The sequence below is a fragment of the Eriocheir sinensis genome, unplaced genomic scaffold (genome assembly GCF_024679095.1).
Source record: "Eriocheir sinensis breed Jianghai 21 unplaced genomic scaffold, ASM2467909v1 Scaffold584, whole genome shotgun sequence".
Classification (NCBI taxonomy): Eukaryota; Metazoa; Arthropoda; class Malacostraca; order Decapoda; family Varunidae; genus Eriocheir; species Eriocheir sinensis.
Genome location: NW_026111925.1, coordinates 161044 through 185593, shown reverse-complemented (window position 1 = coordinate 185593; position 24550 = coordinate 161044). Strand labels below are relative to the sequence as shown.

Here is a 24550-nt window from a genome sequence, read left to right as displayed (position 1 = left end):
TCAATCCCAGGCAGCCGGGGAATACCCTCTCCTTGTCTTGATTAATTTCTCGTGTTATTTCGATACACGCAGAGGCCGTGTTGAGAAATAGGAAGGCTAGAAAATAAACTCGTCGGGGCATTACACTTTTGGAGGAGGAGACTGGTAGACTGGCTGTCTATAGCTGGCTGGCTGGTTGACTGGTGGGTTGACTGCATGGTTGCCTGGTGGGTTGATTGGCTGGCTGATTGGTAAAGTGACTGTCTATCTAAAGACCCAAATACACTGCCGAATTTTGACTCACGAATGTGCGCGAATATGCAAGTCATCCTGTGTCGCGAACAAGTTCGGCATCTTTCTTGCCTGTTCTTGGCCGTTCGGGGACATGTCTGCGTCCACCACGCGACTTTTGACAGTTGGTCACGACCGCCACGAAAGTTTCATGTTGCATGAAAAATTCGCGGCCGTTCACCGAATGTGCATGAATGCAAAATGGACACCGAATTGTCGCCGAAATGTCGCCGACATGTCGCAGACAATGCGACGTCCGATTCGCGGTGTTCGGCGAATTGTCGCCGAATTTTGACCATTGAAATTTAAATTTCATTGGCAAATTTGTCGCCGACATGTCGCCGAATGGCCAAGACTATTCGGGGACATGTCCCCGAATATTCGGCGAATTAATCACGACACGGCAAACGGGTCGCGGTGGGAGGTTCTTCTTCTTTTAGGATTCTCCCCCTAAAAAAGGGGGAACGGGCCTTTGTCGGTTCGACGGCCCGTCGCAGGGGGGAACCCGCCGCTGGCGTGCGGCGGGTGTGGGGAAGCCTCCGCCGCCGCTACAGCCACGAGTAGCCGGCGAGCAGCGACGGAGGCACGGGCTCTCTGCCAGTCTCTGGGCAGGCGCCCAGCAGACACCCGTAGCTGACACGTGCGAGCAGCCGACTGGTCAACTTGACCACGGAGGGGTGGCCCTAAACGATGACCCCACGGGTCCACCTCGCCTCCGTAGAGTGGCCACCCGGCTACTCGCCCGAGGAGTGCTGGCGTTCCACTGGTGGGAGGTGTACGCGGGGGTCTGTCTATCTATCTATCTATCTATCTACTTATGTATTATCTTTCTATCTATCTATCTATCTATATCTGTATCTATCTATCTATCTATCTATCTATCTATCTATCTATATCTATATATATATATATATATATATATATATATATATATATATATATATATATATATATATATATCCGGAATAAAATAATACTATAATAATAAATAGTAAACAAGAAAATATGAAAAACAAGAAGAATCATGAATACATAAAATAGGTAGATCTATGGAACTAACATTTTCATTTATTTCATAATTAATTTACTATTTATTTCTTAATATCATTATTCTGCCATTATTTAACCTTTGTTTCATTTTCAGTTATTTAGATTTATTTATTCTTTCAGTTATGTTTACTGATATTACGTAAACATTTATTCATTCTAAAATATTTATTGGAGAGCAAAACAAAAACAAGTCACATTTATACATTTTATTACACATACTATCATACATATTACCACACATATTACCACACATGATATTTACTCGCCCACAATTCTGTCCTGCCAGGCCACTAGCTGCTCCCCGGGTGTTGTAGTAGTCCATGTCGGTAGGCGCGGAATCCCGTGCTTTTTTATGCCACATGGGCATCAGATGATCAGCTGTCAGAAATCTTGGCACTGTCGGAGAATTGTCCCCGACATGTCGCCGACACTTCGGGGACATGCGAAGACAATTCGGAGACTTGTCGCCAGTTATTCCGCGACAAAAAAAAAAGAAACTTTAAAATTTCAGATTTTGAGCTCGGCGACATGGACGCCGAATAGTCGGCGACATGTCTCCGAACTGTCCCCGAATTGTCTTGAGCATTCGCCGACATGTCGCCGACATGTCGCCGAATGGGCACGAACTGTAAGAATCTTGGTCATGTCGGTGAACCGGTCGCCGAATTTTTTCACGAACTGATTCGGCGTCAAGTTCGTGGCCAAAATTCGGCAGTGTATTTGGGGCTTAAAGGACAATCTACTTGCTGTCTTGGTTGGAGGCGTCACCTGATTCTAGATGGGGTTCTCCCCATCTAGGTAAAAAATCTAGGTAAGAAAATCAGGGTTATAAGGCTACCCCTGGAAACGCCTACGAAAGCCTAGTCTAGAGTCCCTTGATAGAGTGAGCCCCGACATAGGCCTGTGTAAGGCTTTCCAGGGGTGGTTTCATGAGTCTGGCGGTAGTTTTGCAAGGTTTCTGAGCCATGAACGGGAAAAAAATATATCTGATTCTCAATAATAGAGCCGGATGAATGTAAGTCTGCCGTTGAGAAGGCATTAATATCTGTTGACGACGATGATCCAACTCGCCGCTGTTGTAGGAATCAGCTCGCAGCCGCAAAATACCTCGCAGGGAGAGGTTGAACTTGCTTACTTAATACTTTTTCTACATCTCACTCCCCGCTATGGTTTACTTGTCCTGTTTCGGCTCCAATACACAGCAAAAGCATCAGAGCAACACTTATAATCAAGACAAGGCTTTATAACAAACGAATTGGGCAGATTTTAGAAAGAATTAGCATATGTCGACATGCACTCTGTTCTTGCATGTCTAGTCTGTTGGTCTGGTGTGTTGTGTCTCGCAGGCAATGTCAGCCGTCACAGAGATCACCAGTGGACAAAACTAGAACAAAACCTGGCAAATTAATGTGTTTTCCTGCTGCGTATTCCCTAGTGTGCAGGCATAGTGGGAGGCAGAGCGACTTATTTCTTGGAGGAGATATTTCTCGCACCAGCGGCCGAGGCAGGGACGAGGAAGATGTTTGCTTCCACCAACGTCGACTCGTGAGGAAAAGTGTCCCCATCTTCCCTGCAGCCACACATTAGCACAGCCAGTGTCTCGTGCACCATGCCGGAACCCTTCTCGGAGGTGGGCAAGCATGACCTTCAGTGTGGTTGTCTGATGCTTTGTATAGGCCTTAACACTGGGCTACCATTGGGGTACACAGGGCTACCATTGGGGTACACAGGGCTACCATTGGGGTACACAGGGCTACCATTGGGGTACACTGGAGTAGCATTGGGGTATACAGGGGTAGCATTGGGGTACACAGGGCTACCGTTGGGGTACACAGGGCTACCATTGGGGTACACTGGGGTAGCATTGGGGTACACAGGGCTACCATTGGGGTACACAGGGCTACCATTGGGCACACAAGGCTACCATTGGGTACACAGGGCTACCATTTGGGGTACACTGGGGTAGCATTGGGGTACACAGGGCTACCATTGAGGTACACAGGGCTACCATTGGGTACACAGGGCTACCATTTGGGGAACACTGGGGTGTCATTGTGTCATTGTTACTATAGTTGGTATTCTTAGAGTTTCTGCCTCTCGCATCAACCATTTCCAAAGGCCGAAAAGGAGATCGGTCAGGTTGTCGTGAGTGTTCCCTTAGGTCCATGGTACAGAAGAAGGGTCAGTCTACCACCAGGTTCATTAAACTACCCATGGAAGTGCTCTAAACACCTAGGAAAGCCTCGTCAAATATATGAGAGCCCGGACACCGAGAGGTTACAGAACATGGCCCTGTATTGCCTGTATCTACTCTGGAGACCTTCAAATCCTCTCTTTCAGCACATCTTGGTGATAGGATTTTTGAATTCTGGTGATGAGTATATATTGCCTGTGTGATATGGTGTGGTGGTGCATGTATCTGGTTTTCTGAATGAGTATTATATTTTCCATGGTGATTAGCTGTACATATATCACATACACCAAAAATATGGGTGATATCCTGTTGACTTTGATAGTTTTTAAGTTCTTTTGAGTGTTTTGAGGCATCATTTGTTGTGTAAACTAATAATAACGGTAATATGATCATGTCAAACTTTTACTCTAAATAGGTAAGGTTAGGTAGGTTTGGTTAGGTTAGGTCAGGTTAGGTTAGATTAGATTTAGTTTAGTTAGGTTTGTTGAGTTATCTTTTTAGCATGAATATGTGTGATGTGGTTTGTGGCACACTGTTGTTGTCGCTGGTGGTGGAGTAGGCGACGGTGGTGAGCCACGGGGTTATACCACCTGTGGTTGATTACACATTTCATGGTTTTCATAGTTAATTTGATCTCTACACTCTTTCCTATGGTTTTCTGGGAAGTTTGAAGGTAGGAAGAAAATATAGCTACACGACAACAGAAGGTTAAGTAGGGACCGAGATATTAGCGGGTGAATACTACCAATCTTTACCCAGCTGTGATGGTTATGTTATGGTTATTATTCATTTACACAACAAATGATGACACCAAAAATAGGAAGTGGCAACAAAGGAAACATTTGGCCATGTGGCTCACTGTTATATTGTCAGTCATTGTGTCTTTGTCTTCTGTCAGTCCCAGTATAGTTTTTAGTCCCCTGTCCTCCCCTCCTTCCTTTCCTCCAGCTCCTCTCATCCAGTCATTTGTGCCACTTGTCTGTCTTGTTCATGTGTACTGGATAGGTGGACAGTTGTTGTTGTGTGCCCTGAGCCTTCAGATAGCTAGGTAGTTAGCATGATAAGTCTTCCATGGAGCGCCAGTGTTAATGTTGTGATCTGGCGCTGCACTTGTATCAGTTCCTGTAACGCTGCCAAAAGTAAAAGACCCCACTGTCACTGATACATTTTTCTGCCCTTGAAACATCTTGTAGCGTCTCACATTCACAACCTTCACATTCTGTTATTACTAGTACACAGGCCATGACACACTCACCAGCACAGCCTCAGTCCAGTAGGGGGTGAGGGATAAAACTTTGATACAGCTCGCTCTAGCTCATTCTTTGCAGATTGCTTTAATTTTGTCAAGCTTAGATGCATTACGTTTTATCATGTAATTTTATTGACCGGCTTTTTGGATGCTCATAACTGTGCCGTGATTTTGGTATTTATTTTTCTAGCACCTGGAGGCTCAAGCAAGCATAATACTGCATCCAGGCTCCCGCTACCTGCGCATAGGCCGGCCCTCAGACAGCGTTCCGCACACCATTCTCCATGCCATTGCTCGGCGGAGGCGGAGTGGCATGCCGGCCCACAGCGACCCTTTCCTCATTCCTCATGTCAAGTTGGTAAGCTAATGTGGCCATGTTGCTAATGCCTCACTCTCTCGCAGACTCCCTTCTATTTTATCTTATTTTTACCGTGCTAGCCTTGTGTGTAAGTTTTTTTTTCTCACTTTTTAAGGTAGTTTTCGGAGGCTGATTGCTACATGGTTGATATATATACAGTAGTTTTGTTCTTCTATTGGATGTTCTCCAGACAGGCAGTGGTCATTTTGCTCTTCATAGGTTGAGGCCAAAGTTCACTTGATCTCTGCTTCATGTCAAGCCCTATGAAGAGCGACTCGAGCGACTCAACCTCTTCACGTTGGAAAAGAGACGACTGCTGGGAGACATGATACAAGTCTTTAAGTACCTGAACAAGCTCAGCAACGTTGATCACTCCAAGCTCTTCACACTACAAACTAACCTGAGAACAAGAAACAACGGTAAAACAATTCAAGCAAAGCGATGCAATACTGACATCGGCAGGAGTTATTTCTCGAATAGAGTGGTTCGCCACTGGAACAGCCTCCCTGCAGAAGTAGTTAGCGCAGAGAGCATCAACTCATTCAAGAATCGCATTGATCGCCACTTTGTTGCATCAGGAGTGAACTGAACGTATCCAAGAGTAGATACACAAGTGCTTTAATCCTTCCCTGCAAGCCACTCCTATGCCAAACGGATTGATTAAATCACTGAAAGCAGGCAGCCTAGTAATGAACCAACAGGCTTTCTGCTGCCTGCTAGTCCATGTTTTGTGTCATTACCACACTGCCAATCATTACCTTACAGATATTCAAGATTAAATAAATGCCAACCAAAGTCAAGGATGTTTTTTTCTTGTGTCTTTTTTTAATACATACAGACCTCCTCCTCCTCCTCCGCCTCCTCCTCCTCTTCTTATTCCTCCCTCCCCCTCCTCATCATCCACTCTCCTTGGAGTACTCCTGCTACAGTCTTCTTCTGATTCTTCTTCCTCCTCCCTTGTCTTACTAGCTATTCTATTTTCTCTCCATTTTCCATGCGTTTTGCTCTCCCGTTCTTCTCCTCTTCCTCCTTTTCCTCTGCATTCTCTGTTCCTCCCCCAAATAGTCTTCCTCCTCCTCACCATCATCATCTTCATTATCCTATTTTCTGTGATACTTCTTATTGCACAAATTAGGTTTAGGTGTTAGCTTCATATTGACTGCTTTTCTGAACTTGTTAACTGTATGCCTCACCCCCTCCCGTGACCCCGGTGCACTTGACTTTCTACTCTAGCTCATCCCTATACCATCCAAATCCCTTATGCAAGAGTTAAGCAGCATCTTCATCCCTTTCACTGATGAACTCTGGAACAGCCGTCCTTGGTCTGTATTTCCTCCTGCCTACCACAAGACATCTCTCCACCCAAAATGGACCTCTCTTTTGGCCACTCATCTTTATTGTCTTTTATAGGAGCAGTGAGTAGCAGTCTTTTTTGCTCTCATTTATATTTGCTCTTGAGCTGCTTCCTTCAGTGTGAAACAAATAATCATGTCTCTGAGTCAGCAGTAATGTTTGTGTTTCAGGATGGAGACACAGTGCAGGAGCTGGAAGAGTGCCGCCTTAAAGTCAGCCACATCCTGCAGTCCTCCCTCATGTCGGACGGCTCGCGACGGTTTGCCACGCCACCTCAGCAGATAGCCGTGTACAACAAGAGGATCCAGCCAGTCAAAGGGGAGGACACGGAAACATCTCCTCCGTGGGTGTTTACCGACAAGGATTATATTGTTGGTGATGAGGTAAATTAATGATTTTTTTCCTCTTCTTTTCTAGTCCATCTTCTCCCATTCTTGGGGCTGGATGTGATGATCCTCCTTCATCTTGCTGGATCCAGTGCTAGGTCTTCCTCTATTTATATTGCTTACAAGTTTTGTTTCAATGTTCCTCTCCATGTTCTCCTTGGTCTTCCTACTGAGGTAAATTAATATTCATTCATTTTGATTTTAACGTAGTCATCATGTACAGGGATTTGGAAATGTCTCGGTTCTTTCTCCAAATGTTATTTCTTGACCTGCTTATTAGCCTTGCGTAAATATTTGTCTTTGAGACACAACTTGAGTATTTTTCCATGTCAGGTAATCTTAGAGGTTTCTCAGGAAATATTTGAGTCACAAGTTGTGGGTCATATAATGGCATTGTTTTCCTTGATTCTATTTTTTGTGAGGGAGCTTTTAGGGGAGTGTTTTTGGCACAGAAGTCCACAGGTAACAGCATCCAACAGTGACTTGGCAGGCACGGCGCAGGCCACCGCGCAGCATGTAGCCGCAGCACTTTGTCCCCAGAAGCCCTGCCCCATCATGCCACTGTCTTTCATGTCTTGAAGGCCCTTGTCTGCTCCTTTCTGCCATCAGTTAACTGTGTATTCAGTATTGTATATTTTTGTCCATTACCATACTGATAAATTCCATCATAGATACACTTGGCTTAGCACAATGTGAATTTACTAGAGTTTCTCACATTAAATTGTTGTCCTATCATAATGCATAAATTTTTCAGATCCTGTCGCTGCACCCCAGTTTGGAGTATAATGTGCACTTTCCTCTGGTGCGTGGGGACCTCAACCTCCACAATGGGCTGGGGGGCTCAATAAGTGCAGTGCTGGCTGACCTGGAAACCATTTGGGGCCACTGCATCTCCACCATTCTGAATGTTCCTCTGAAAGACCTCAAGGTTTGTGTTTGTAGTTAGTGTTTTACATTCCCTTACACAAGCAGACATCTTAGCTGGGGACCAGGGGTGCATTTAAGTTGTGGGTTATGGGGATGATCCCCTCCCAAAATATCCCTGTCTAGGATGGATGGCTGTGGGACATGGACACTGAATGGGGACCTGGAGAGGTGGATTGATGCCTTTGGTAATAAATGTCTTCACAGAATCATGTGATACCGCTGGAATGACTGTGTCAAACAAGTGACTACTCCATGAGGCTGACTCAACATATATTACTTGCATAGTCCGGCAACGGCAACTCCGGCTATACGGGCATGTGGCACACTACCCAGAAACTGATCCTGCTCGTCGGGTTGTTTCTGTAAGAGACAATCCTGAATGAAGGAGGCCAAGGGGACGCCCAAGGACTAAGGAGTTCATGGCTTGAGCAAGTCGATGGATCACGCCAAGAGGTACTCATGATGGGGATGGGGCCTTCATGGAGACTCTCCCTTAGGGACCCCTGGACTGTGTGTCGTAGGGTGGGCGAGGCGACGCGCCCCCCAGCGTATGCCCCATTAACTGAGGATTGATAGGATGGATTTGGGTACAATTTGAAAGTGATACTCTATCGCTTAACCTCTATTGCTTTATGCTGTCTAGGATATGCTAAGCTAACTCTATGAATTAATTTCTTGACATGGCATCTGCAGTGCAGTGGTTGGCATCCCTGATGATGAATTTGCAGGGCTGGGTTTGAATCCTGGCCTGGGCAGTGGCATGCAGCTCACTCAGCTGTTCATCCTTCCTTTGGTAATGGTGGATAGGAAACTTGGGGAAGATAAACCCTAGTAACCTGGATGTCACACTGGCCCTGTGTCCTGGAGGTGATGGGTTCTCTCGCCTCACAGGCTGAAAGGGACAATAGTACAGAGATGAGCACCGCCGCCACATGCAGTCACAGCATGTGCTCCCAACTTTACCTTTACCTTGCATGACAATGCATCTTAAGTTTTCCATACATGCTCGTGTTCTATTATGAAGTTACAAAATCAGTGAAAGAAAAGAGGAGCAGATATTGTCAGACAGAGGGGAATGGTCAAAATAATAGTAATAATATACTATTACAGGGTTTTTAAGCAAGAGTCACTTTCAGCTCTTTCCCAATTGCGCTCACACTGAGAGCTCACTTGGGAGCAAGAGGAGGCTTATGAGGAGTCGAGGTCGCTGGCTGTGGACACTCGGGCATGGAATCAGACAAGGAGGATACAAAAAACTCTCCTGCCATTGTTACAGTCACTGAAACACTGAGAATGGCACGGAGGAGTTGTGTGGCAGTCTAGGAGTCACGCTGACCCATAACTACCCATGCAAATTGTGGCGGAAAAAAGCAGACCGGAAAAACCTGTCACCCGCCCTTCACCTGGCAGCTGGAAAAACCTGTCACCCGCCCTTCACCTGGCAGCTGGAAAAACCTGTCACCCGCCCTTCACCTGGCAGCTGGAAAAACCTGTCACCCGCCCTTCACCTGGCAGCTGGAAAAACCTGTCACCCGCCCTTCACCTGGCAGCTGGAAAAACCTGTCACCCGCCCTTCACCTGGCAGCTGGAAAAACCTGTCACCCGCCCTTCACCTGGCAGCTGGAAAAACCTGTCACCCGCCCTTCACCTGGCAGCTGGAAAAACCTGTCACCCGCCCTTCACCTGGCAGCTGGAAAAACCTGTCACCCGCCCTTCACCTGGCAGCTGGAAAAACCTGTCACCCACCCTTCACCTGGCAGCTGGAAAACCTGTCACCCGCCCTTCACCTGGCAGCTGAAAACCTGTCGCCGCCTTCACCTGGCAGCTGGAAAACCTGTCACCCACCCTTCACCTGGCAGCTGGAAAACCTGTCACCCGCCTTCACCTGGCAGCTGGAAAACCTGTCACCCGCCCTTCACCTGGCAGCTGGAAAAACCTGTCACCCACCCTTCACCTGGCAGCTGGAAAACCTGTCACCCGCCCTTCACCTGGCAGCTGGAAAAACCTGTCACCCACCCTTCACCTGGCAGCTGGAAAAACCTGTCACCCACCCTTCACCTGGCAGCTGGAAAAACCTGTCACCCGCCCTTCACCTGGCAGCTGGAAAAACCTGTCACCCACCCTTCACCTGGCAGCTGGAAAAACCTGTCACCCGCCCTTCACCTGGCAGCTGGAAAAACCTGTCACCCACCCTTCACCTGGCAGCTGGCGAATCCTGTCGCCCACCCTTCACCTGGCAGCTGGAAAACCTGTCACCCCCGATTTACCTGGCAGCTGGAAAAACCTGTCACCCACCCTTCACCTGGCAGCTGGAAAAACCTGTCACCCACCCTTCACCTGGCAGCTGGAAAAACCTGTCACCCGCCCTTCACCTGGCAGCTGGAAAAACCTGTCACCCACCCTTCACCTGGCAGCTGGAAAAACCTGTCGCCCACCCTTCACCTGGCAGCTGGAAAAACCTGTCGCCCGCCCTTCACCTGGCAGCGGGAAAAACCTGTCGCCTGCCCTGTAGGGGTTAATAGGCAATAATATTTTGATTCTGTTCCAAGCTCCAGAGTCTGTAATCAATCTTTCCTTCAATAATGAAAAATCATGGTCATCTTCTGTTTAACATCAGGCTTTCCCATCATTTCTTACAAGTGTGTGGGTCTCATCGTATTTATTAGTGTACAGTCCGTAAGTGACTTTATACTTTTTTTTCAGTTTTATCGAGCAGTGATCATCCCTGACATACAACCGTGAACACTTTAAGAAGTTAACCAATTTACTTCTAAATGGACTCGGCTTTGGGGGTTGCTTTGTGCTGCAGGTGAGTGAACAGCTCAGGGTAACCCTCATCACCCCACAGTTTTGCTTCCCTTGCTATCTTTTATCACTTTTCATGCAGTGCTCTTCTGAGCTTGCTACAGGAGTTAACTGGCATGTTCACTTTTGAAGGTTTGGACATGTCCTGACTGTGCTAGTGTGGAGTAGTTGGTTCTTAATCACTCAGTCACTGCCCACCAGACTGCTAGACCTAAATCAGTGAGTTATAAACAAATAATTTGATTTAAATCTTGGTGTAAACCAACTTGATATAGATCATGCAATTAAGTGTGAAAATTACAGGATCAGTTTCTTGTGTGTAGCAGGGAAACTTGATGGCAGGATTATGAATGAAAGAACACAATTGATTACCTCGGGGGGATTTAGTTAGGCACAGGCAGAGTTACCAATGAAGGGCTGCAAAGGCTGCTGCAGAGTTTACCGGAATGAAGAAGTCTGGTTAAATTTTGCATGGAGATGAGCTTGAGTGGGTCTTATGTAGCTGGGATGTGTAAAGGGTGGCATTCAAACTAATTTCTTCTAAGGTCATTTGTGATTATTAATGGTGTAGCTGCTTGTAAACTCGTGTTCATGACATGCTGTGTCATATAACTCTTCATTCTCCTACAGTTTATAAATGTTTTTAATCATGTTGCCTTCTTGGGAAATTTAATGTTGAATGTTGCAAAATATTGCTTTGTTGAATTGTTCTCAGGATCATGTGGCAGCCACATTTGGAGCCGGGCTGGGCTACGCCTGTGTGGTGGATGTTGGCGACCAGAAGACTTCAGTGTCGTGCGTGGAGGATGCCATCTCCCACACAGCCACAAGGGTACGGCTCAACATTTAGTATTGCAAAGCCTAGTTTGGGCATCCAAGTACACATAGCACCTCTCTGCTAGGCCACAGTGATTTAATTGCCCTGTGAAGCGTTGCTACGACGGTGGACTGGGGCCTGAAACCTCATCATCAATGGTAAATGCACCAATTTCTCATCACCAACTACTCCCTCACTTGAACAAATATCCTTCACTACTATTGTGTATATACTTAGGGCTCTATTTTTTGCTTTACTCAGACTGAGAAGACTGGTTAATTTTATTTTATTTTATTTATTTTTTCTCGTTGTGGCCTGTAGTGTTGGTATGCTTTCTTCAGGGGCCTGGTGTTCAGCTCAAGCCTGTCATGGCACAGGCAAGTGTTTATAGTGACGCCATATTATTCTTGGCTCATGCTGCCCCCCGGAGCTCATTCTTGATTTACTTGGACAGTTCTTCTAAAGTCTGGGTTGATAAGTGGTCTTGAGGATAGCATGTGGGTAGTCTTAGGCCACTTGGTGGTGACTGAAAAATCCCAGGTAGTAGCTGTGGATTGGAACCCACATCGTCCAGAACGCAGTGAATACGGGACCAGCACGCTAACCACTCAGCCACTGCCTCCCCATAATACAGAGTAGTAGGTACAGGGTAGTAGGTGCTAGTACAGTCACCTCTCGATTAATGCTAGGGTTACGTTCCTGGAGATGTTGCGTTATTTAGATTGTGTTATTTAACCCTTAAATCGCTGCAATCCCTCATATAATCAAGCCTCTCCGATCCCGTGACGCTGTGATCGCTTATATAATCATGAATTTTCGCGCCATATGTTTTGAATTTTCCTGGCGCGCTTCCTTTCAAATGTGTTCTTGCGATCGCTGGCAACTTAGTCATACCTTCACCAGAGCCTGAAATTCTACGATAAGGCTCTCATTCGAGTGTTTGTGGAAATGTAGGAGGCGCCTGGAAACTCTCCTGACCCGCCGGGTATTAATCTACCCTAACATAATAAAAAACGTGGTAGTGGAAGAGAAAATGGAGGTTGTCAAGGCAGACTAGATTACAAATTTTTAATGTTTACTTAAAGCTGAAACTTGGAGGAAGGAATTATGTCATGTGTAATTCATTATAACTTGGATATAATATGTAACAGTAAGCCTCTTTGCACACAGGTGTGTGTGTGTGTGTGTGTGTGTGTGTTGGTCCATGGTGTAAATCAGATTTTTTTTACATCATTATAGTTCATTACCTGATTGAGAGAGAGAGAGAGAGAGAGAGCTGGCAAAAGATACGACAGGCCTGTAGTGGAACACACACACGCACACACTCCATCCCACCCTCTTTCCCTCCCTTCCTTTACTCATCCGAACACTCAGTGTGTGTGTGTGTGTGTGTGTGTGTGTGTGTGTGTGTGTGTGTGTGTGTGTGTCCTATATGTGTAAGACCATCACAATCACTCTCTCTCAATGCGTGTATACACACGCATTGAGAGAGAGAGAGAGAGAGAGAGAGAGAACACATTGAGCAGAAAAAAAAAATGCAGAGAGAGAGAGAGAGAAGCCGCGCAGGCAGATGTCCACCGCTTCCACCCGCTCCACCTCATTCTACCCGACATGTCACATTTTTCCTGCACTTTGGAAAGCGCGCAAATTTTTATGGCCTATTATTTGCTCTAATTATTCATGTACCACTCTGAACTGCTGTAATACATCAAATTACATTTTTCTCATTCATGACATACTATTAGATTTATATTTTTGCTTTTTATTATAGTGTTAATATTAACTCGCGAAGGAAAAATATCCGGCATTTAGTCCTCCACAGTTTAAGGGTTAACCCTTAAAGTACGGGTGGCAAGATATTTCTCTGGATGCTGTGCATGGGGAAAATTTAGATATTTAAAAGAGGTGGAAATAGTGTCTTTGCAATAATTGTATAATCATCTAGTATATATGGCGATGTAATAAAACTTCTCTCCTAATAATAATAAAAAAGTTATGACAGCCGAAAATATTGCGCATTTTCTCATGGCCGTGACCTGTTGAGTGGAAGCACCCCACTCTCTCTCTCTCTCTCTCTCTCTCTCTCTCTCTCTCTCTCTCTCTCTTTCAATGTCACTACCATATCAGTCATCAGAGTCACTGTCACCTTGATTTGCCCACACTCTACTTCCGCCCGGAGCAGAGGAACTGCTTGACGCGTCACGAGACATGCCAGATGTATTCTGAACAAAAGTGAAAAATGATCTGTGGCCTTCGGTAGGGCGCGCACTGAGACGAATGAGAGTGTATGGGTGCCAGATGAATCCACCATTCTTCTGAGTCAAGAACTGGCAGTATATTTGAAACGTAGGGAGCGTAGAGTGTGATGATTATATATATGATCCCCGTATGGGTGGGGCGTGTGGTAGCGCACTTATATATATGATCACAGTAATCTAAGGGTTAAAATCGCGTTATTCAAACATAATTTCCCCATAGGAAACAATGGTAATAGGGGGGGTTACGTTCCTGGACACAGTGAAAGTCTGCCTATTTTGGGGATTTTGATACTTTAACCTTAAAAAAACATTATTAATACATTAGTAGGTCACGGAAACAACAAAAATACGTTCTCATTTTATTTAAATTTGTTCTTCACCTGCGTCGGCCACCGTCCCTCCTCGATCTTGCTCTTGATGTCACAGATGGCTTGGGATTTCTCCCCAGCCAGGCCTTTGTATCGGCAGCTCCTGTGAAAGAAAACAAAAACATGCAGAAAGTCTATGTTCTACTTGGGGCAAGGTATCATTCATTCCCTACATCTTGCACGCCACATGCTCTCCAGGAACTCTTTCACTGCCTCAATCACTCGTCCATTCATCTCTCCACTAAGCCCCAGCAGCAGCACCATCCACTCCCTTCCAGTCCTCCCATTCACCTCACGTCCCATCTCACTCAGAAACACCTGCATCATCTTCGTTCTCTCTCTGTCAGACTTCTTACATTTACCCAGCGTTCCCGTCACCAGCCGCTCCCCTTCACCTTTGCCACTCCGCCTCACTTGCCTCCTTCCTCTTCCTTTGACTACCCATGGTATTGGTGACAAAGATATATATATATATATATATATATATATATATATATATATATATATATATATATATATATATATATATATATATATATATATATATATATATATATATATATAAATATATATATATATATATATATATATATATATATATATATATATATATATATATATATATATATATATATATATATATATATATGTGTGTGTGTATATATATATATATATATATATATATATATATATATATATATATGTATGTATACATATATATATATATATATATATATATATATATATATATATATATATATATATATATATATATATATATATAATATATATATATATTATATACATGACATGAAGCGAATGGACAGTTGCTGGCATTACTTTGTGTTTTATTGATTAACCCTTTCGTAGCTAAACGCTCGCAACGAGCACTAGCGTGACTTGCCGATACTCTTAAAAGTTAACCCCATAGATTTAGCCTTATAGAAATGTGCAGCGTGTCCCACCACTTGATGTGTATCCAGGGGTGTGGAGTCAGAGTCGCCGGAGTCGGTAAAAATATCTCCAACTCCAACTCCTTTATGATATGTGTGATGTTGTGTGGCTGGGCGTGGTGTGGGGAGGTTTGATTTGCCTGCCACTGTACTGCAGAAGAGGGGAATGGGGAGGGGAGGGATGCAGTCGGAGTTGGAGTCAGAGTAGGAATTTTTTACATCCGACTTCACACCCCTACATGTACTGCCAGTATTTTCCTCTCCAAGGGTCTGACATTATTACTTCTTTTCCGACACACTGGCAGCTGCGATTGGACTATGGAGGAGGAGATGTCACCCAAGTGTTCTATTGGCTGCTGAAGAAATCTGGCTTCCCACACTCAGTAAACCTCAGCAAGAAGCTTGATGCAATGCTGCTCAACAAACTGAAACACGAATTTTGTCATGTTAACTTGGTAAGTATTTCTAGAACTGGGAACAAGGTATAGTAAAAGGGCTATTACACTGGGCAAATTTTCCGTACCACGATTTCTGCTGGCGTGGTTCTCATTTGTTTCTTGTTATTGCTGCTGGTGATGTTGGTGAGTAATACCGTCGTCCTTCGGTGAAATCTACCGTAGCTTTGGAAGATCGTGGACAAGTCAGAAAACCACGGAAATATAAGAACCACGCCAGCGAAAATCGGGGTTTGACTGAAGGTCCACGGAAAATTTGCCCAGTGTAATAGCCCCTTAAGTCACCATCATGTCTCGCTGGAAGCATCTATGCCTTTATTATATAGGAAGAAGTGTGGGCCAGGGACTGAACTTCCTCCTCAGGCAAAGTGGCTTGAGAATGAAGTGTACAGTCTGTCCACCAGCCGGGAAGCAGTGGCCTGGGACAAAGGTTCATCTGGCGCAAAGAATGGTTTACTACATTCATTCCCTCACCACCTTTTTTGAGAACTAACAAGATGTCTACCACCTTGTTTCTCTTTCTATTTATTTATTCACATATTTATAAATTTTCTGTGGAATAGGAGGCAGGCTAAGGGCCAGAAATAGGCCTACTACATGCTGCCCCAACAAAAAGTAGACATAGGAGGATTTTAAACAGCAAAGATGAATTTTGGTTCAAGACATTCCCTGACACCTCTCCTGAAATAGAATGATTTAGGAGGACAAACGTCTCTTGATTTGGTCCATAATTACAAAGAAAATCTAATTTTGTTTTGTGTTGTTCACAAAAAAATATTTGTATATATGATCAGCGTGTAGCTTGTCTCAGTTTACACGTATTTTGTTCTGCAACGGACCAACTGAACTTTGCAGAATGAATGTGGCGCCCAAGAGAAGACTTTCACCGTGCATAGTCCAGGTGAGATATCCTCCACCTACACAATCCAGATGGGGGATGAGCTCATAGTAGCAGCTCTCAGCCTCTTCTACCCCGACCTTCTCAAGATAACCGGCCCCAAGAACACCATCACACAGAAGCCTAACCCAGGAGACCCAGACGATCCCTTTGATGAAAACTACCTCAGAGAAACTAGTGTGAGTACATTGTGCTGATGTAAAACTTTGGCAAATGAATGATTTAATGTAATGAATGATTAAATATAATGAGCACTGCCTCATTCTCTTCAGAGGAGAGGTGGTCGAGAGGCAGCCGAGGCCATGGAGGTGGGAGGAGGGGAAGGAGGTGATGGAGGGGAAGAAGACATTGTTGTTGACGACCAGCCTCTCCCTCCAGCCCAGATTGTTCCTGCCCCATCATCAAGAAATGATAACTCAGCCTTCACCAGCTCTGACAAGCTGCTCTCCCTGGAGCAAGCCATTCTTACCAGCATAGACAGATGTCGTGAGTTATTTGCCTTGGCTGTGACTTTTCATTCATATTAATAATTTGACAGAAATTGACTATGCAGTCTACTCTCAGCATCTGTTGGGGATTGGTTCAAGGATTCCTTGCAGGTACCAAGCTCTGCAGATGCTCAAGTCCTTTATACATAAAGTGGCAAAGTACTTGCTTATAACCTACACACTTATCTTTTCATTTAACATCTTTATACATACATTATCAGTTACTCTGGATCATCTTGAGATTACTTTTTTTGTGGCTTCGAAGAAGCACTTTTCTTCTCAACGTAAGACGACTAAATTTTATCATGCGTCTTGGATGCTGAATGTTGCATTAGCTGCAGGTGTAACCTTGGCCTGTAGGAAGTGTAGAGATCAGATAAGATGTTGTTGACAGGCTGTTATGGCCCAGCAGACCCTACTTGTCCTGGCAATGTCCTGTGATGATGAGACAGCAACTATTGTTATTATTTCAGTATTGATCTTATTCTTGGTCTTGGTGTGGGAGTCACCAACTCCTGGGTGTTATTCATATCGTCATTTGTATGGTTTGTCATGTTCGTGTGGTAATAAAAAAAGGTTGTAGTAAAACAGGTAATACATACAGGATATTCCATTGGTAATGTGAGGTTAAACCACACACTCCCTCTACCAAGTCTTGTTCTTGGTCATCGGCCATGCTCTGCAAGTCATGGTGGACCTCCAAAGTGAGCAGTCACTTTCCACAGCCCTGCACCTATTGTAGGTGGTAGGCTCACCCGTTGCAGATGAATTGAGGGAGCCCACCATGGGGTTGGGCACCCTTAAGTACCCCAGCAGAACCAGGCCCAGGTTGGGGCATGAGCCTTAACTTCTACTTTGTACAGGTAACTCTCGATTTATGCGAGTTTGGTTTACGCATTTTTGAAATAACGCGGGGTCCAAAATCCAAATAAATGTTTAATTTACACGTTTTTTTCACATACACGATATTTTATGGAGTGGCAACTAGATATCTCATGCAACTGGACTCTTACGGCGCCGTGGCCACACAGCTGAGCTCAGTTCTTCCTGCGCGCCACTTGAACAACAATACAGTACCCATGCTGCCACGCTACTCAACAATAGGGGTGCGCAGGTACCAGTACCAGCTATATGGTACGGTACTGGTACCAGACTGCTCGATACCGGTATCAATACTAGCCAATTGCTCATGGTGTCCCTCATTTCTTCCTCACACAAGTGAGGCTGAGACTGAGTGCCTGAGTGGATATCTCGGTGATATGGATATTCTCTCTCTCTCTCTCTCTCCACTGAATGAATATTTATTTTTCGATAGAAACCTACCTCTTGTTTGATTTACATTGTTTTTGATTTACGTGACCTCTTCAAGGACGCAATACTCGTGTAAATCGAGAGTTACCTGTATTTTTATTTTAACTGGTTTGGTGATTTTACCATGCCCCAACCCACCCAGCCCAGACCATGTGTTGGACTTACTGCTGGCCGTGGGCAGGGACACAGAACCCCTGAGAGGATAAACTCCCCAGCCACCCTAATCTTCATCACCAGCATTAAGTGAAAGGCAGAATAAAAGTAAAATATACTGACAGAAAAGTGGCCTAACCAGTATATGACTATATGTGTCATAGCTTTGATTGTAAAAGTATACATGAAAACATGTGACACCAGTGAGATACTAAGCAGCACTCTTGGTGTATGATTCAAGTGAGAATGCTTGCGTCCACATTAATTGGTTAGTTGATTACTGTTCTCAAGTCAGCTATAGTCAGTTATATTTCTCTTCATTGATCATTTTTGTGAGGCGTAACACCCTAAAACCAAGACAGGGACATAGATCATTTAGTGGTAAGAAATATTTGAGCCTTTCATATTAGATGGTATGATAGAATAAATAAATAAAACCTTGAAAATTAAATGATGTGATGTGATGCAGAAGGAAATGTTTTTATGAGGTAAGCTAAACTATGATATACAGAGTCTTGGAAGAAACTCAACCCATATGTTACCGGTAAGTGAATGGTGTTAAGCAGCGTCCACGCTATGCGTGACCAGGCCCGGAATTCCGTCTTTGGCTCCACATAACTCCCATATATGGTAAAGTGGACGGGGCTATGCGGAGCGGCAGCGAGCGTCGAACGAGAGGTATTTGGTGGGTGACCCAGCGCGCGACACCCAGTTGTCTATTAATAGCGAGAGGCAGGGCCCAATGCAAAAATCCATCTTACTGCCATTTAGTGCAGTCAAACAATTGAAACTGAGGTATATAAATGAGAAATGTTGCCAATGTAGTTGTCACAGTTTTGATGAAAAATGCTAATTTTATAGGAATATCTTACGTGACTTGGCAAATGCAAAGTCATTTATAAGCTGACTAAAGTCCAATTGACCTGCAACTTCACCTCGTAACGTGAGTGATGTCATCCCCGCGGGGCCCTTAAAGGTGCAGGCCCCGATGCAGTTGCATCGGTTGCATTGGCATAGGGCCGGCCCTGGTGAGAGGGGTCATTCACGTCATGCCTTCCCATCACTCATGGCGGAGAATGACGGGTGCGGGCTGCTCACCAGTCGTGCCTCGCCTGTCGCTTGTTATAGTGTGGATGCTCACCCCCTCATCAGTCCGCCTGTTTCCAGGCCTGGTCACCCATAATGTGGACCCCGCTTTAAGGTGAAGGTGGTAGCATTGACTAGCTGTGTGTTGCCATAGAGCTCATCTCCATGGCCTCAGCCCTTGAGCTTGTGCTGGGTGAGAGCTCATTACTCATGACACAGGCCCAGTGTGACATCTGGGTTACCACAGTTTACCTTCCCAAAGATTCCCCAGGCACCAGAAAGTGTAGCTGAACAGCTGGGTGGACTGTGGGGTGGCTGCCCAGGCTGGAATCAAACCAAGTCCCACAGATTCATAGTTAGGCATGTTAGCTACAGAGCTGTGTTAGGATGCAACAGACGGGATGGATTTCCAGTGAAGCAGCACCAAGCATGTTTTTGTCTTTTGCAGAAAATGATGAAATGAAGAGAAAAATGTACAGCAGCATTTTGATTGTTGGAGGAGGAGCTAAATTCAAAAGCCTTGGGAAGTGGCTGCAAAGTCGATTAGCTCTGCAAATCCCAGTTGCCTACAGACCAGGTAAGAATATAGCAAGCATTTGTGTTGGTCTCCTGAGACATTTCTTCTCCTAAATTCCATTTTCTAACACTAAACAAAACAAGAAAATGGATGTTGGTGAATATGAAGTAAGAGGTTTCTTGCACATCCAGTGCTGGCAACTAATAGTTTGCCAGATTCAAGTGGGTGAAAAAAAAGTTGAAGATCCTTCTCAGATGGAAAGTGAGATCCTCACCTCCTTCAGTCATTACTACTCCACTGCAGGACAGAAGCCTTTCCCAACACTCCTGTGCTCTCTGTGTGGTGTTGGTGTACTCCCTCCTTCCCTGGCAAATGTTTTGACCTCATCTCTCCTCCTGGTCTTCTGTCTGCCCTGACCTCAACAGTTCATGAGATGCCACTCTGTTACTTTGCTTGGCTTGGCCATTGTTCAGGATATGACAAGCCCAGATTTATTTCTTATTCTTATCATCATTAAAATATCCTCAACCCCTGTCATTATGCTTGCTTTGTCTCTCCATGTTATACCTAGCATTTTTTTCTCCAGTCTTCTTATTGTTCTTATATTTCTCTCTTAATCTTTTTGTGAGGGGCCAAGTTTCTGAAATGTATGTATTATGTATTTCAGATAAAAATGATTTCAGTATTTGGTTGCATAAAGGTGATTTTGCTTTCCTCTCAGGGATGCAGTACAAGGTATATGGCCATTCTGTGCAGCATCATTCACCAAAATCCTTAACTTTTAAATGATTTCCAATCAGTAGTAAAAAATCTGAAAACTGAAACACTACCACTGTCAGTCTGAGCCATCAGTAGACAGACAGGATGCAAAGTTATCTGTAAAGATAACTTTGATAAAAAATATTAATTTTAGATCATTTTAGGTACATTTCCAGAAGAAATCATAAAATAGTATATTTTGCACACACACACACACACACACAAATATATATATATATATATATATATATATATATATATATATATATATATATATATATATATATATATATATATATATATATATATATATATATATATATATATATATATATATATATATATATATATATATATATATATATATATATATATATATATATATATATATATATATATATATATATATATTATGTAGTTCACATATTTTCTCCATCTCTGGTTATGTCATTTATCTTTGTCAACTGTTATCAGAACACTTTTTTTTTTCTAAACAAATAGGAACTATAAATGAAAACTGCTTTTGTTTCTCCTGCAGAACAAATTGAAGTGATCACTGTACAAAGACATGGACCCATGCATGACCTCCTGGAAGGGCGCGGCTCTCATGACCTGCCTTGAGGGCAGCAACGAGCTGTGGATCCAGCAGTCAGAGTGGAACAAGTATGGGGTCAAGATACTGCGGGAAAAGTGTCCCTTTATTTGGTAGGTGTGTGTTGCTGAAAGGCTGTGTAGGAGAGATAAAGGGAAGCATCTCATGTCTTAAATTATAAATAAACCCAAAGTTTTAAACTTAATTGCATTTGAAGTTTTACCCTTGAAAAGTTATGAATATTTTTATAGCATCAATAGTAAAATAAGTGCTGTGCATGCTGTGAAGACTCATAAAAGCCACAATTTAAAAAAAACATAAGGTCAAGTTTATGGGATTGACCTTTATATAAATTCTACTTGAATATATCCCATTTGACTGATTGACTGATTGTTTATTTGGAAGTTATACATGATTGTATTTCACAGTCCAAATTTGTCATTTGAAAATTATTTGAAGTTGAGTGTTAAAACTTAAGTTACCTAGCAATTTATTCCCTAGCTGATTGCCCCCACAAGTTGAGTCACAACCAGCGGGATTACTTTACTATTTCAGTGATAAGGTAAAGTTGGGGCATGTGCTACAGCTGCACATGGCCTCAGTGCTCATCTCCATCCCATTGGCCCTCAAGCCTGTGGTCGGTAATAATATTGTTTTTCAAGTTGGAGGTGATGATAATTTGGCAGGTCCTTTGCTATACTGTTCATACTTACTTACTGAATAATAAGTTACATTATGAAGGTTTTGATTTTATGGTAAAAATAGCTTCAGTATACCCAGGTACATGCAAATCATATATGAACATGTCTTTTGTGAAAAATTAAATGGGTATCACAGGACAGACTAAGAGTTAGAATACTGGATACAGGTAATTGACTCAGGCTGGTCGCGTGCGCCAAATCAAACATCGCTGCTGAATATAACAAGTTTTAAGCCATAAACTCAACATAATCATCATGAATTATATATAAAATTATGCAAAATTAAATGGTGCACATAAAGAAACATAATTGATGATTTTGAGATGTATGCATAAATATACAGAGAAATTTGCGTTATGTGTAGATGACGTGTATCTGCTGATTTGTATTTCCTTATGTTAGTTGTCATAAAGAAATAGATTTGTGGAGGAAAGTGGAGGAGAGGGAAGGGAAGGACACAGACGTAAGTAAGATCATGGAAAATATCCCACTGATTCACCGGCAATACTCACAAATTTCACAGAATAAAAAGCTGATAGGCCGTCCTCCTGGAGGTGGGTCTTGTGTGTGTGTGTGTGTATGTGTGTGTGTGAGAGAGAGAGAGAGAGAGAGAGAGAGAGAGAGAGAGAGAGAGAGAGAGAGAGTTACATAGATTTACATAGAAAATCAGACCACACAGACTCCATGGTCCAGACTAGGTGGTCTGTCCTTAAACTAAGTGATTCTACATTAATCAGATGGCTCCAAAACAGTGCATTTCAACTCTAGTTAATATTAAGTTCAAGGAAGTGACGGTTGAGCTTGTTTTTGAAGAAGTCAATCGTGTTACATTGGACCACTGAAGGTGGGAGCTTATTCCATTCTTGCACTACAATGTTGGTTTAGAAAAATTTGGTGAAGTCTGAATTTACTTGTCTACTTTTGAGTTTTATGCCATTGTTCCTCGTTCGCAAAGTGTCATTGATCATAAACAATTTTGATCTGTCTACATTCGTGAAACCATTAAGTATTTTAAAACATTCCATCAGTTTTCCTCGGAGGCGACGTTTCTCAAGAGAGAGCATGTTAAGGGTGGAAAGCCTTTCTTCGTAGAGAGAGAGAGAGAGAGAAAGAGAGAGAGAAGGGGGGGGGGTTCAAAAGATTGACACCTCACTGATACGAAGAGAGAGAGAGAAGGAGAGAACAGCATTCTCTCTCTCTCTCTCTCTCTCTCTCTCTCTCTCTCTCTTCAATTTGTAGAACACATCAAAGTTTATTTTAGCAAACAGTCGGGCGATCGAATGAGAACGAGAAACATATGTCTGATTGTGCACTTCTCAAGGCTTAAAATGACACTTTTTCTTGTGCATTATATCTCTCTCTCTCTCTCACACACACACACACACACACACACACACACACACACACACACACACACACACACACATGAACAACAACATGAATATGAACAAATGATACAAGACACGGTGAGTTGCCTGGATGGAATGTTGAGGGAGTGTGAGAGAATAATTATAATGGGTGATTTCAATTGAAAAGAGGTAGAATGGGAGGATTGGCAGATGCAGGGAACAGAAAAGTCGTGGGGAGGAAGACTCCTGCAACTGGCAATGGAACATGTACTGACTCAGTGGATTAAGGAACATGCCAGATTCGAGAAAGAAGGCAAGGCATCAAGACTAGACCTGGGGCAGAATTCACAAACATACTCACTAACTACGAACTAACATAACTACGCACTATTGATTTAGCGACCGACGTTAGCATCAGATTCACAAAGCAAACCTTAGATGGTAGTTAGAGGCGCACTAAGTCAGCGAGGCTACTGACTGGTTGATGACGTCATTGGCCTTGCAGCAAATCACAAGCATGTTCACAAAACCAGTAGCCAATCATAGGGAGGCCCCTCCAGCTAGGGCTTCAAAAGAACCCATTCTCTTTTTCCATTTAATGACATATTTAGCGTCCACAGAGCGCGTTAAACCTTTGTAAATCGGTGCGCTAACCCGTGACGTCATTGATTAGTTGGTAGTTATTACCGTGCGAGCTTTGTGTATCCCAATGTTCTCAAAACTACTCACTAAGGGCCCAAAACTATGCACTAAGCCTTTGTGAATCTAGCCTTTGGTATTTAGCAAGGAGCCGGAAATAATAGAAAGTCTTAAAGTAGATTGTCCAATAGCAAAGAGTGACCATGCGGTTGTGGAATTTGAAGTAACAGAAAAGAGAACGATTGACTGAAAAGAGGATCACAAAATTGGGAGAAGTAACTACTGTAAGGCAGATTTTGTTAGCATGAAAACTTTTTTTGAATATGCAAATTGGAGTGGGCTGTACAAAGCCAAGAGTACACAGCATAAGTGGGAGGAGTTTTTAAAGCTATACAAGGAAGCCGAAAATAGATATGTCCCAAAGGTAACCAAAAGGGATGTTGCACTGAGGCTTCATAATGCCAACATGAACATGTATACCGTATTTCGTGGCGTATAACTCGCACCCCAAACTGGAAGGCAACAATTTTGGAAAAACAATAGTTCTTAAAATGCTCAGAAATATGTATGATTAAAGAACATTGACGATGTAGGGGAGAGCGGTGATAATTCGG

The 24550-nt window shown here is 43.5% G+C and overlaps 1 pseudogene; it reads left to right on the top strand.

Moving 5' to 3' along the window:
* The first annotated feature begins 2513 nt into the window (after nt 1-2513).
* Nucleotides 2514-21987, top strand: LOC126993217 (actin-related protein 8-like; annotated as a pseudogene).
* The last annotated feature ends 2563 nt before the right edge of the window (nt 21988-24550 follow it).